Below are 14716 nucleotides of genomic sequence, written 5' to 3' on the forward strand. Positions count from 1 at the left end.
GAATAGTTCCACATTGCTGGATTGATGACATCCTTAGGAAATGGAGTCTTCCTATTCCAGGACACAATAAGTGTATCTTCCCATTATTCAAGTCTTTTTGCTTGTCTGTTCGTGTACATTGAAAACATTTCTTAATGTACCTATCACGCTTTAAAAAAAATTTAGTCCTAGGTATTTTATCCCATTTTATATGGACTAGTTCTTTATAACATATAATAAGAAAGTTAATAATTTTCTACCTTAATTTTTTTTTAATCGAGACAACTGAGTTTTTAATGAAAGATTTTCACTTAGTCCTTAAGGGTATGTGGGTATAATAAAAAAACAATTAGCTGGTCTTGCTTGCTTTGGCTGATTTTATTGGCTTGCACTTATATGGTTATAATGCATGATATTGTTAAAAGTAGGTAGATTTGTTATCCACCTTATCCATCCTGCTCTCTGCCCTCAGACTAATCTGTATGAACAATCAGTGATGCCCTCTAGTCTAGCATCCAGTTTTTTGGCCAGATGTGTAGTCTGTGTCCTGTGGGAGTCCCCTTTTGCGGGCTGAATCCTGCAAACAAATTTTCCTCAAGCAGCTGTTGTTAGGTGACAGTCTCTTTTCTGACCCTGGCAACTTCTTCCGTTCCCCTTTTACTTTTGTCATAGGGAGGTTAGTCTACTTTTCCTTCTGGCTGTCTAATATCCTGCCCATGCTTTTGTACCTGGTTCCTTTATTAAATTCTCTTCCAATTGGGGTGTGCCAGTTGATTCCTGTTGGGACAGGAGTTAATGTCCTGATTGGAGTTAATATCATTTATTTGCTCCTAACAGAAATGCTTTTAGCATTTCCTCAATAGTCTTGTGTTTTGAGGATCAACGAGCTAATATTTGGTGGAGTAGGGAGGGCTTAAAATATGAACATTCACTGCTTTGCCACAGTGGGGGACATGCCTAAGGAGGGTTTTGAAGGTTGAATTGGAATTCATCGTGTAGACAAAGGGAGCAGAAGAAATAGCATATACACAAATGTAGATGCATAAAGCAGAAAGGTATGTCCTAGAAACTGCAAAGAATTTAGTATGGATGGAGCTTAGATGCAGGAGTGACAAGTGGAAATGCTAGAAAGTTGAACTCATCCTAGAGCTGATGAAAATTTAGTTTCTAGTCATGAGGTTATAGTCAGGGATTTTAAGAAATCCTCTCACCTGTATAAAAGATGGATCTTTCTTTTCACCCCATTCTCTTCTGCAGAGCTTCACAGTTGCATCTCACTATACTGAGGATCAAACCTTAAAACCCAACCTTTGACTAGGATGCCTTTTATTCCATCCACACTGCTGGTACCTGCTGCTATCATTGAACTCATTCTTCAAAACCTACTATTTTAATTTTTTTTTAAACTGCAAGTTTGGAACATTTTCCATATTCTATGAAGCCCTGTCCAAATAGCTGTATTATTAAATTCTTTCATTTTTACATTATAAATCTTTAATTACATTCTTGATTGCCTCATACTATGTAACATGGTACAAAGACTTATGGCAATGGAAAAAGACTGCCCTGAATATGTTTTCTGTTGCTCATTAACAGTTAATTAAAACTCTGTGGACTTTCATTTTCTTATTTTTAAATGGTGAGAAAACCACATATATATAAGCATTATTATAAGGATAAAAGATAATTTTTTAAAAAAATGGATTATATGCCCATAATAATTGCCCAATAAATGGAATGTGTTTAATACTTTAATCCCTTAAAGATTCATGAATAATACCATATGTGAAAATTATGTAAAACCCCCATGAATATTATAGTTATCTAAACCATAATATTATATCTTTGAAGGGACTAGAGTTTTCCTCAATGACTTTGTAATTCTTTTATCTGTAAAATTTCCTTAGTTGAGTACAATAAAGATGTCAGATTTTCAAGGACCTCCAAATGGGAAAAGCCCCTCCCCGCCACCGTCATAAAACATCAATCCGGTCAAATGTATTTTCTCAATAGTTTTTTAAAACTATTGTTGAAACCAGGGATAGCAAGAAAATTCCTTCAAACAGAAAATGCATACAGCTTGTGACTTATCAAAAAGACAAAAGATAACAAGTACTGATAATGACTTGAAGGGAACCTTTATGCACTTGGTAGAAATATAAATTGGGAGTCATTATGAAAAACAGTATGGAGTTTACTTAAAAAATTAAAAATAGAGCTACAATACAATCTAGCAATCCCATTATTGGCCAAAGGAAATGAAATTAATCCATCCAAAAGACATCAGAACAACCCTGTTCACTGCAGCACTATTCACAATAGCCAGGAAATAGAGACAACCTAAGTGTTCAGCAGCTGAGTGGACAGAAAGTGCACATATGGTGCACATATACACCATGGAATACCATTTAGCCATAAAAAATGAAATCCTGCAATTTGCAACAACATGGATGGAATTGAGAGATCATTATGTTAGGTGAAATAAGCCAGACACAGAAAGACAAGTGCTGCATGACTTCACTCATGTGAAATTTTATAATATTGATCTCTTACAAATTGAGAATGGTGCTTTCCAGGGACTGGGGAGTAGAGGAGAGGAAGACAGAAAGGTAGATCAATGGAGACAGAGATGGGAGCAAGATGTTATATAATAAATGAAAATCAAGACTACAACGAATAGCCATCCTGACTGGGGTCGGATGGTAATTAAAAAAAAAAAAAGGCTGAGGAGGAGGAGGAGAAAAAGTAACTCTTATACCCTGTTATTGGGAATTAAATCAGTGTAGCCATTATGGAGAAAATTATGGAGGATTTTCAAAAAACTAAATACATATCTACCATATGATCCAACTATCCCAGTTCTGGGTAGATATCCAAAGGAAATGAAATCATCATACAAATGGGCCACCTGCATGCCCATACTTATTGCAGCACATTTCACAATAGCTAAGGTGTGGAATCAGCCTAGGTGTGTATCAACAGATGAATGGATGAAGAAAATGTGGTATACATACAAAATGGAGTTTTATCCAGCCATAAGAAAAAGTAAAACCTGTCACTTGCAGCAAAATGGATGGAGGTAAAGGACATTATTTTAAATGAAATAACCAGATACAGAAAGAAAATTACCACATGTTCTCTCATATGGGCAATCCCAAAGGATTCTACCTCAAAACAGAATAGAGGTTGTGAAGGGTATGTGGAGGGAAGGTAGGGTGGTTGAAATTGATAAGTATACTCTGTAAATGTATGGAAATATCACCCTGAACCCCTTTTATAGGTTTAATCAACATAGTTTAGTTTAAAAAAAAAAAATCACAAAAATGAAACAATGAACAGCTAAATAAATGTGCCTAAAGGCCTGGGGATATATATAGCTCAGTGGTAAAGTTTGCCAGCACACACAAGGCCTTGGGGTTGATCCCCAGAACTGGGGGGGGGGGAATGTGACAAAACCCTTTTAAAGTGTAGCCTTTAAATACAGAGAATGTTAAGTTTTCCCCAATTTGCTCCTTTGTAGCTTTTTATTGTAAATTCTATGTATGCTGTATGCTTTTTTCTGAAGAGATACAGAGAGCTGCATGGGGACTGGGATGGTAAATGTCTCACTTAGTACTCAGCAGTACCTGAACACTTCTGAAACTTCCTGGGTGGAAACATTTACTAGACTTCCAAAATACACAGTTCTTTTTCCAAAACAAAAATGTGAGATTTACTGCTTAGTTAAAAGAAATATAGTTATGAGAAGTGGCTGCTTCCACTACCTGAAGAGTGGAATTAGGTCTGAGAGTTTTGTGACAGTTATGAGTAAATCAACCAGTTAATGGGTCATCGTTCTTAATGTTAAGGATCATGCTGTTTGGAACTGCATTTTTGAACTATGTGTTGGTGCTTTCATGGCCTCTCTTTAGCACCCATCTTATGTCCAGTGTTGTAGTTGATTGTGCACATTTTCCTCCCTAGCCATGTACTCTAGCATCAGGAAACTTCTATTACAAGCTCCAGTGAGTTCCCTTATCCATGGGTTCACTTTGCAGTTTCAGTCATCTGTGGTCTACAGTGATCCAAAAAATATTAGATCAACAATTCCAGAAAAAAACAGTTCATAAGGTTTAAATAATGATTATACCATGCTATAATAACAGCTGTTCTATTTTGAATTATTATTAATACCTTACTGTGCCTAATTTAAAAATTAAGCTTAATCATAGATATGTGTAGGAAGATATGGTATACATAGGATTCAATGCTGTCCAGATTCAGACATTCACCAGAAGGAGTTGAATGTATCCCCCATGAATAAGGGGAGAGAGCACTGTAATAATCCGTATTTCTTCTAAGACAATTAACTCTATATCCTATTAGTATATATTAAGTGGCCAATTAAATATTTGCTAATTTAATATGAAGAAATCTTCATTTTACAAGGTCTCTCTATATTCCTGAACTTCAGCTCTTACATTTTAAAATATCTTCCAACAAAAACTTTAAGTTTCAGTTACCAAAATATATTAATAAGATACAAACTTCATAGCCTGGTTCTTTGGTCTAAAAACATTATGTAAATCACAGGAGAGCATTTTCAGTGACCAATCACAGTGATTAGTCACTGTACGTCTATGCAGTTTGTACAGACAAGGTGTGTAGTTGTATTGACACCTTATTTCCCAGTTATAAACCCATATATTGGGACTGTGGTTGTGGCTCAGTGGTAACGCGCTTGCCTAGCATGCATGAGGCACTGGGTTTGATTCTCAGCACCACATATAAATAAAATAAGGGTCCATCAACAACTAAAAAAATAATAAAAATAAAAAATAAACCCATATATTTTACAAACATGGATAATTGCAAGAGGGAAATGACTAGAAAAGATCAAAGTGCCACAAAGAAAGAGTAATAATGTCAGGATGCAATTTGCATAGAATATCAATAGTTAATAGAAGAAATCACTGACCCTGAAAAATTACTCGACTCTGTTATCCTTGCAGAGTGTCTAGATAGCAGCTAAAACTTAGTGGAATTGAGTCCACTGACATAAATGGGGACAAGATGAAGATATTCTAATAGATATGTCATAGAAAATCCTTACATTAAAAGTCCTTTCAGAACTATCATGCTAAGTGAAATAAGCCAATCCCAAAACACCAAAGACAGAATGTTCTGATTTGTGGATGCTGACTCAATAGGCTGCAGGGAGGGAGAAGGAGAGGTTCCCTGGATTGAACATGGCAAGGTGGTAAGGGGGGCGGGGATGGGAAAGACTGTAGAATGAATCGGATATAACTTTCCTATGTTCATATATGAATAAATAACTAGTATAACTCCACATCATGTATAACCACAAAAATGGGAAATTATACTCTATGTATATGTATATGTATATGATATGTCAAAATACATTCTACTGTCATGTATAACTAAAAAGAATTTAAAAATTAAAAAAAAAAAATTAAAAGGCCTCTTGGAGAATGTGTTACAGATGAGGACATAGCTCAGTGATAGAGCACTTGCTCAGTATGCACCAAGCCCCGAGTTTGATCTCTAGCACCACAAAAACAAAACAAGAAACCTAAAGAGAGAACACCAAAAGCAGAAAGGATAGAAAGTTGGTAACTATGCCAAACTTAGGAAGTAATACGACAACCCACCAAGGCACAGAGAAGTTGCTTGTTCCTTATACAATAAGAAAAATAAGTGTCATTCAGAACACTCTTGGTAAAATTAAAACACTTTAACTTAAATCATTAGAAACATTAGGAATTATAGTACACTGTGTATTAATTTTACTACATTTCAATTTCCCTGTGTACTTATAACTGACAGAAATTTGGTGTTTGTTTCTGACAAGATGTTTTTAAAGGTCATGATAGAATCATAATTTTTCCTTTTAGTTTATTGATATTGCTGTGCTGTTTCATCTGCAGTTTTTTTTTTTTTTTTTTTTACAGTCCTCCATTACTATGCAAACTGACAACTGTACATTTATTTTAGTGGGTTCATGTAATCCTTTTGCAGATGCTAAAACTTTAGAAGTTTAAATCAGTCAGACATGAGCAACGTGTGCTAGACTATGCAATATATTTTACCTCCCATCTGGAGAAGTATGATTATCCAGCATGTGTGTATGTTGCACTGTGTCAACCATCCTGGGACAAAAATGAAATGGGACAAAGGAAATTTGAAGTATATACACAGTTATTTGCTAGAATAAAAATAATATGTAAGATTAATATCAGATTAATATTTCTCAAATTACTGAATATGAAAATCTATGGTGCTCTTTATTCATGCATTTAACAATTTAATGAATACAGTAAAAACTTGGAAACTATGCTTGTTATAATCTTTTCTATTTAAGCCGATAAAAAATTAGACTAGCTATGTCTGAAATCACCATATGGGTATCTAGAATGTGTCCTTTGTCACAACATTACTGGATCATGAGTATTTCAAGAATGAGCAGTGCTTATGTAAGTCAACATTGGCAAAGGGCAGGAAGCTGAAGGAACCAGTTGTCTGCTTATTTGAAGTCCATTCAGAAGGGCATCTTTTGAAGATAAAAAGGTCCTGATTACTATCAGATTTTGATACAGCATAGAATAAGCTCCTTAACAAAGTGAATTTTTCACCTACCATAATTTTAGTATACTTTGTTAGGTAATTGATCCAGTAAATATTTTATAATAATTACCCATATAATACATTTGATAATTATCTCCAAGTTCTCAATCAGCATGTTTTAAAATATCATAGTTTCTCAAATGACCTCTATAGGTTAACCACATTGCATAAGCGTCTGACAAAGAGGTTTCAATCTGTTCTCATGGACATTTTCTGGGCACCATAGAAGATGACTATTCTGATATCAGAGTCACTGAAAGCTCTGCCCTACAGCTTCTCCAGATTTAGCTCCAGGACCCTGGGTATGAGTGATTCTGTGTCTAATTCTACAAGTCATTAGTTCTATAAATCAAAGATGGTAGAAGGTGAATAAGCCAGAAAGAGACTTACACTATTTCCTTTTATCCTTTGTTGTGTTTTCCTACTAATTCTTCCCCGTTCTTTGCTCATTGTCTTCATTTTACCACACTTAATATATTTGTAGGAATTCGTGGGATAACCATGGCTACACTATTTGACCACCTGTATGTAGCAGGCACTGTGCCAACTGCTTTCGATAGAAGGTCTTGCTTTGTTATTAAATGGTATTAAGCACATTTTACAGACAGTGAGACTGCAGTCCAGGTGTTTATTACCTGTTAAAGTTAATAAAGAGCAAAACAGATTTAATCTTGGAGCTATGACTTATATTGTGTATACTATGTTATGAACTTTATTGAATAACTTCATCTTTTTTTTCCACATCAAGGGAGAAAAAAAAGCTGCCTGGATTTTCCTTTATTTAATTTAAAATCTTGAATTAATAGACAGAAGTTAATAGACAAGAAATCAAAAATAAACTGCTTTAGACAGTGTCGAGATATCTTACGATATTTTTATGACATTTAGCTGACATTTGCAATTATCACATTTTAAACTTCCCGTTTTATATATTAAACTCCATAGCAATCATCCAAATATTTGAATTAACTTAACCTCATTGGAATTTATGTTTCATAGCTCTCCAAGCTTTATCCTTAAATACTTTTTCGATGCTTTAATATGAATGGGTCTCCCTGGCTATAGTATGTGGAAGCTTATTGCTGAAAAATTAATCAGTAGTTAATAAAACTTGAGTTAAGTGTCAAATCCTTAAAGTCAGTCACTATGCTTGTTAGGTATTATTTTAGAATTCCTTTGAAAAGTTTATCTTTCCTGACTTGAAATATTTTAGGATTGAAAATACATTATTTTAGAATGTCATTTCCAAGGGAAACTTGGAAATGACATCTTGATAAAATCTCTTGTTTCAGACATAGGGAAGTTGAGGTTAAGCATGTTGAACAAGTCCCCCATCTAAGCAGAATTCAATGACAGGTCTCATTTTAGTTTAAGGATTTTTTTTTTCCACTGAGAGACTTAGCTGCTTCTTAAAAGGTCTTTTGAGATCCATACAGTGGGAGAGGCTGCCAAAAAATAGGATTCAGGAAGTAGGTAGCTTGTGGATTTGGTCAATCATTGGAAACTTGACAGTTACCAAAAAGAAAAAAAAAGAAAAAAAATCTGAAAACCAAATTTTCAACCCTGCTAGTATCTGAAGACTATTTCTAATGTATCTAGTATTATCTATTTTGCCTGACTCAGTTTCTCTTCCAAAAACCATTCATATATCATGAGTACTAGTAAAAACCATGATCAGGGAGAAGTGGGATAAGAAGGGTTATGTCCATGTGGCAGTGTGCATTCCCATCAGGCTTTATAGGCAGGAGGAGACTTGGGGACGATGCATCTAGAAGGAAGAGAGCTTCAGGATATATTTTTTCTTCTTGCCAGTCACTGAAGCCAGTGTACAGCAGTGGGAGCAAACTAGTACAGATAGGTGGAGTCAGACTCTGTTAGTAAGAAAGAGTTAAGAAGCAGGCAGGGCAATCCAGGCTGCTTCTGTGCTGAAAAATCTATCAGAATAGATACTCTAATTTGAGGATGAACAAATGTAAAAATAAGAGGCTTCTGGAAAAAATTTAAAACACAAGAAAAAGGTAACAGCATCTCTCTGGAAATGCTGTTCCTGAAGAAGCGAGCATTAAAAAATGGAATCATAATCAAAGCAAATGTCTCGAATTGAAAATCTTCAATTTTTTAAAAAATCAAATTGATTTCAGAAAAATTAATAAAGTACAAACTAAACCAATGTACAAGTAGATGAAATGATTAGGTTTCAAAGAAAAATGGTAAAATGTCCTATCAAAATTTAATAAATACCAAGAAAATGGAGAGGATTCCAGCTGGCCTGCAATTTTCCTTACAAACAAAATTCAGAAGGAAATGGAGTGATGCCTACAGAGTGAAGAAGGAGAATTTTAAATCCAGCCAGTTTTTTCTTATGTGTAAATGCAACAAAGTCATTTTCAAAGATTTAAGATCTCAGAAAATTTTTATACATTTCCAGAGAAAATGACTCAGACATATTTTAACCAAAAGAACATAAGACTGAAGATTTCATGTTGCAAAAATGGATGGTGTGGGTATTGGTACCATTTAATGAGAGTATATGCTGTACTGTAACTTCCAGGGGGCTATCAGATAGACACGTCTCACCTAGTGGACCGTATAGAGCTAAGCTACGGATTGAACAGAAGGGTAGGTGCCAAGGAGGGGTGAATTCTTTAACAGAAAAGTGTCTTTGAAAGGTTTGTTCTTTTGGTTTTAATAATGAATCTCATGAATATTTTCTCTGAGTATTGATCTTTGCCTAGTTTCTATTATACATAGCTATATATTTCTCTCTTGAAATATAATAGCCACAGGAGTATATTATATTTGCAGCAAAAATTTGTGTATTCAAATATATATTTTAAAACAGTCCTTTGAATAAATTCTGAGGGAGTTGAAAATTTGTTTTGAAGCAGTTCAGAGATGCTCATGGAAATCTCTTAATTATGGAAGTTTGTGGTTATGGGTATTAGCTGAGCTCTATTCAATATGGTATCCAAAATAGGATGGGAAGACACTAACAATAATGAGAGAACAACAAAAAGAAATCCTGGAAAGAAAGTTTTTAAATGACAGAGGAGGTATACAAAATTGATCCAAAATCCACCTGAGGTATTGACACTATGTGATGTTTTGTGCGAGGAAATAGAAAAAATATGAAAATTATTAAGTCTGATTAAGATTTAAAAGAAGAAAGCAATATGACAATTAATTAACAATCATCTTTCAGCAAGTCCCTCCAGGGAACTACTTTATTGTTAGAACAGCTGAAGCACCAGAAAATTGGGATGGAGGTTTTACCCCATTTTATTTTTCTTCAAGCACTTCTCTGATGTTACAATATCTATTTGCTTTTAGTTTATCTCTCCCACCAAAACACAAGCTCTGTGGGGAAATGATCTTTGCTGTGATACAAATGTTTAATGAGCAGCTGAAAGAGGAGTGCCCAGTTTATTTTTTGTGCTCAATATTTATTTGCCAAATATACAAAGTTATGAAATTTTAAATAAATCTTAGGAACGATGTTTAAAAGATAAGTCTTAAAGAATAACCAGAAACAATAAACAGTTTATAATTCTGGAATTTTATTGTTGTTTACATCTCTCTTTTGGCAACTATTAAAAGAGGTAAAAGATTATGAATACAATCAAGAACCCAAGAATACTCCTCCCTGGTCTCATTCTGTTATCATGGATTTAGAAATTATATTTGAACTTGTATTTTCAAGCCACACATATTATGTATTCATAAATATCATAATTTTGGATTTTAAAATGTTTACAAATGGTATTATTCTACATCTTGCTATATTTTGCTCAATTGGTTTAGAACTTCATCTGTTTTAAAGACACATTGCTTTAGTTCACTCATTTTAAACTATGTAGGATAACAATATGAATATATGTTAAACACTGATTTCTAACAGTTTCTATAAAGAATTTCTTTTGCTTTTCTATGTAAATAATTTTGTTGCCTGCTTTTTTTTTTGTTTTATCTTTACTCAAGAACCAAGAATTGAAAGATAAGAATCTCACTAATTTTGTGTGTTTGTAACCTTGAGATAAAACTGCCATGGAGAACACAAAGAAGCCTAGTAAATAGTTCATGAAACTTCAAATATCCTAAATAAAATGCCAATAAAAATGGAACCCTTTGACCAAGCAGGGATTGTAACAGTAAAAGGTTAAAATACGGCCCTAATAAATATCACCAGAATTTTTCTCACATTTTGATAAGTTCCAATGATAACCCATGATGAAAGTTTATATTATGTAGATTTGGAGGACAGTATCTAAATATGATAAAGGCCATTTAAAATAGCAACCAATATCATGCCCACATGTAAATCATTATAAATTTCCTTTTAAAATAGAGAAAATAAGACTATGCAAAATAATACTCTAGTATGCAAATATATGTGAAAGTAGTGATTAAAACTTAGAAAATGGAGTATGAATCTTACAAGTAACATTTGGTATCAATTCTTTTGCAGAATTTTGCAACAATATACTTGTATAAAAAACTAGCAAGTGAAAAGTTTAACAAGGTTTCTCATTTTAAGAGAAACATGGTTCAATAATTTTGGGTAACTATACATTATTCTCAAAGATTATATATATGTATATATATACACACACACACATACACATACACACACTGTTTTAGTTCACTTATTTTAAACTATATAGGATAACAATATGAATATATGTTAAACACTGATTTCTAATAGAAAGCAAAAGAAATTCTTTATAGAAACTATGTAAATAATTATGTATATAATCATGTATATATTTCTATGTAAATAATCTATGTAAATAATATTTATTGCTTTGAGAATTTATATATATATATTAAAAATGTGATAAAACCATGAAAATTGATTCGTGCAATGTTTATCTCTGAAGTTAAGATGAAAATATCTTTAGGATGTCACTTGTTCACATACTTAGTTATGGGATTACTGCAATTCCATCAGAACCTCCACATTTTGAAAACAGAGCAAGATGGTAACTAAAAGCAAGAGCCTCTAGTGATCATTTCTCCATAGGAAAATAAAGTTGAACAGCTATTAACACAACAGACCACCTTCACAAAAGCTAAATAAATTAGGTGAGAGACTAACATGTTTGCTTTTATATTATAAAACCTACTGGAAAAGACAGGAAAAAAAATAAAAGATGCTTCTATGAGGTCTCTCAACTCCAAGCCACCCAGCATGGAGAAAAATGCAATTAAATCCAGGCCCTGAACTTGAAACTCACTACCAAGCCTGTCGTGAAAATTCGTGAGGTCAGTGTCCCACAACCTGTACTGCCAGGTCAATACCCACAGATTGAGCCACTGGAACTGTTAGGCTAGGCAGCTGACAGTTACCACTCCTCATTTCATCTTAGGTGACAGAGAGGGAGCAGGGCATGAAAGCTAGTACATGGCTTTGTTTTAGAGCCCTGTGCCAGACTGTTTGCTGGCAGACCCAGCACCCATAGAAGTATATGCCATATTGTAAACCTAAAGCACACAGGTTTAATGCGCTATAAGAATCTTTAGAGATGAATACAGCTGGAAAAGATCAAGTTCTTTACTTGAAAAATACACTTTGGGAAAATTAAAAATGTGATAGAAAGTATCAATAGCAGGATGCCAAACTGAAACAATAAATAAATAATATTGAAGATGGGCTACTTGAAAATGCACAGATGGGGAAAAAAATTAAAAGAATGAAGAGGAATGAAGAAAGCTTATAGGTGATTTGGTAAAGTATTAAAAGAGTACGTATTTGAGTTATTGAGGTTCTAGGACTGAGAATGTCAAAGGGGTAGAAAAGTCATTCAAAAATAACAGAAAACTTCACAACATAGGATTAAACAGGTATGGCAAAGTCCAAAGTAACCAGTTAAATTTAATTCACCAAATCTACCCCAGGACATCTTATAATAAAGCTTCTAAAGATGAAAGAAGATTTTCAAAATTGGTAGAGAAAGGATATAACATAAGGGTGTCCAAATTTGCCTGATCCTAGACTTTCTCAACAGAAATCAGTGGCATGAGATTTTCTAGTACCAAAAGAAAAGCCAACAAACAAAAAACTATAGCCAGCAAGACTATCCTTTACCACTGAGGGATAAAGACATTACCAGAAAAATGAAAGTTGAGAGACTATATTTCCACAATATTTGTTCTAAAAATACTAAAAGAAAGTTCTTCAAACTGAAAGAAATATTAATAAGAAGAAAACATAGAAAGATAGAGGTATACAATTCATCGTTAGAATATTAGAACATTCTGACTTTGTATTATTCTTAAGTGTGGTGCATAAAACATTCATATCTGTATTCATTTTATTAAAATATATCAATGTTAAAAGAAATCAGAATGATGTAAAAACAGGGTATCAAAAATCAGATTGTGGAAAAAGAATGGAATGCCACTAGAGAGTTTTCTCATAAGTAGATTTTCTCTTGCTCTATTATTTGTATTCTTTATAATTATGTTAAGTTTCTATCTTTCAAAATAGCTTGCTATAATCAAAATATTTTTGTAAGCCTCATGGCAACTCCAAAGCAAAAATCTGTAATAGATAAACCAAAAAGAATAAGGAATCAGAACATAGTATCAGAGGAATTCACAGCCACCAAGGAAGATCGTCAGGGTAGGAGGAGCAAGGAATTAGGATAAAATTATAAAACAAGCTACATAATGGTTATAGTAAAACCTTATCTATCAATAACTATATTAAATAAATTAAATCCAATTATAAAATAGTCCCTGAATGGATTAAAAAAGAGGAACCATCTACATCTTACTGAAAAGAAGCTCACTTTATTTCTAAGGATACACAAAGATAAAGAAGGTATATAGTAAGACAGTTCACACCAATAGAATCTGAATGAAAGCAGGAAAAACCATTCTTATCAGATAAATTCGACTTTAAATCAAAACTAGTAAAAAGAGACAAGGAAGATCATATAATGTTAAAAGGATGATTCAGCAAGAGGAAATGACAATTTACTTGCACACAAACTGGAGTACCCAAGTATATAAAGCAAATATTAATATATTTAAAGGGAAAAATAGACTTTACTACAATAATATGTGGAGAGTTTAACACCCTACTTTCAACAATATATCACTCAACCATAAATCAGCAAAGAAACAATTAAATTGCATCTAAGATTAAATGCATACAACATATCTACAGAACATTTCATCCAACAACTTCTAAGTACCCATTTTCTTATCAGTACATGGGACATGATCCAGAATAAATGACAGGGTCTCCCAATATCTGGTCAAATTTAAATTTCAATAATTCCAACTGTCATTTCTTACAATATTATGAAGCTGGATATCAAGAACAAGAAAAAAATTTTAAATATATACAAATAAAACTAAATACTTTACTTTTTAACAACCAATGGATGAAGGAAGAAATCAAGAAGGAAATTTTAAAAATTCTTGAAACAAATGGAGACACAACATACGAAAACCTGCTGGATACAGCAAAAGCAATATTATGAGGGACATTTATAGCAATTGGTGTCCATATTTTAAAAAAAGTAGAATGACTTCAAATAAACCTATCATTGCATCTAAAGAAACTAGGAAAATAACAAAGAACCAAACCTCAATTTAGAAGAAATAAGAGAGCAAACCAGAAATAAAAGGAGTCTAAAAAATACAAAATATTAACAAATAAGTTGGGCCTTTGAAAAGATAGACAGCTAGACTAACTATGAAAACGATAGAGACAACTCAAAAATCAGAAATAAAAAGGGACACATTGCAACTGATACCATAGAAATAATTTCTAATTATCTCTTGTCTTATGAACTATGATAAATTTGATTATCTAGAAGAAATGTACAAATTCCTAGACACATATACTTTACCAAGATTATATCACAAAGAAATAGAAAACCTAACTAGATGAATAATGAACAATGAGATTGATGGAAGACTTTTTATTACCGATTCAAAGAAAAGCCCAAGACCAAATGGTTTCACTGCTGAGTTCTGCCAAACATTTGAAGAACTAATACTAATTTTTCTGAAGCTATTCCCCAAAATAAAGAAATTCTTCTATACATTTCTACATGGCAGGCACTACCATGGTAGAAAAAAAAAAAAAAAAATCGAAAAA

General features: G+C 33.1%; 1 protein-coding gene and 1 long non-coding RNA gene across 6 annotated transcripts in view; one reads left to right on the forward strand and one right to left on the reverse strand.

The window, feature by feature from the left end:
- Positions 1–5317, forward strand: part of LOC125613382 — a 40039-nt gene extending 34722 nt beyond the window's left edge. The window contains exon 6 of the long non-coding RNA XR_007343955.1: positions 1237–5317. This is a non-coding gene — a long non-coding RNA (uncharacterized LOC125613382). The remainder of the gene's footprint in view (positions 1–1236) is intronic.
- Positions 1–14716, reverse strand: part of Unc13c (unc-13 homolog C) — a 583769-nt gene that overhangs the window by 8162 nt on the left and 560891 nt on the right. The window lies entirely within an intron of this gene.

Source organism: Marmota marmota, unplaced genomic scaffold (assembly GCF_001458135.2).
Source record: "Marmota marmota marmota unplaced genomic scaffold, marMar, whole genome shotgun sequence".
Taxonomy (NCBI): domain Eukaryota; kingdom Metazoa; phylum Chordata; class Mammalia; order Rodentia; family Sciuridae; genus Marmota; species Marmota marmota.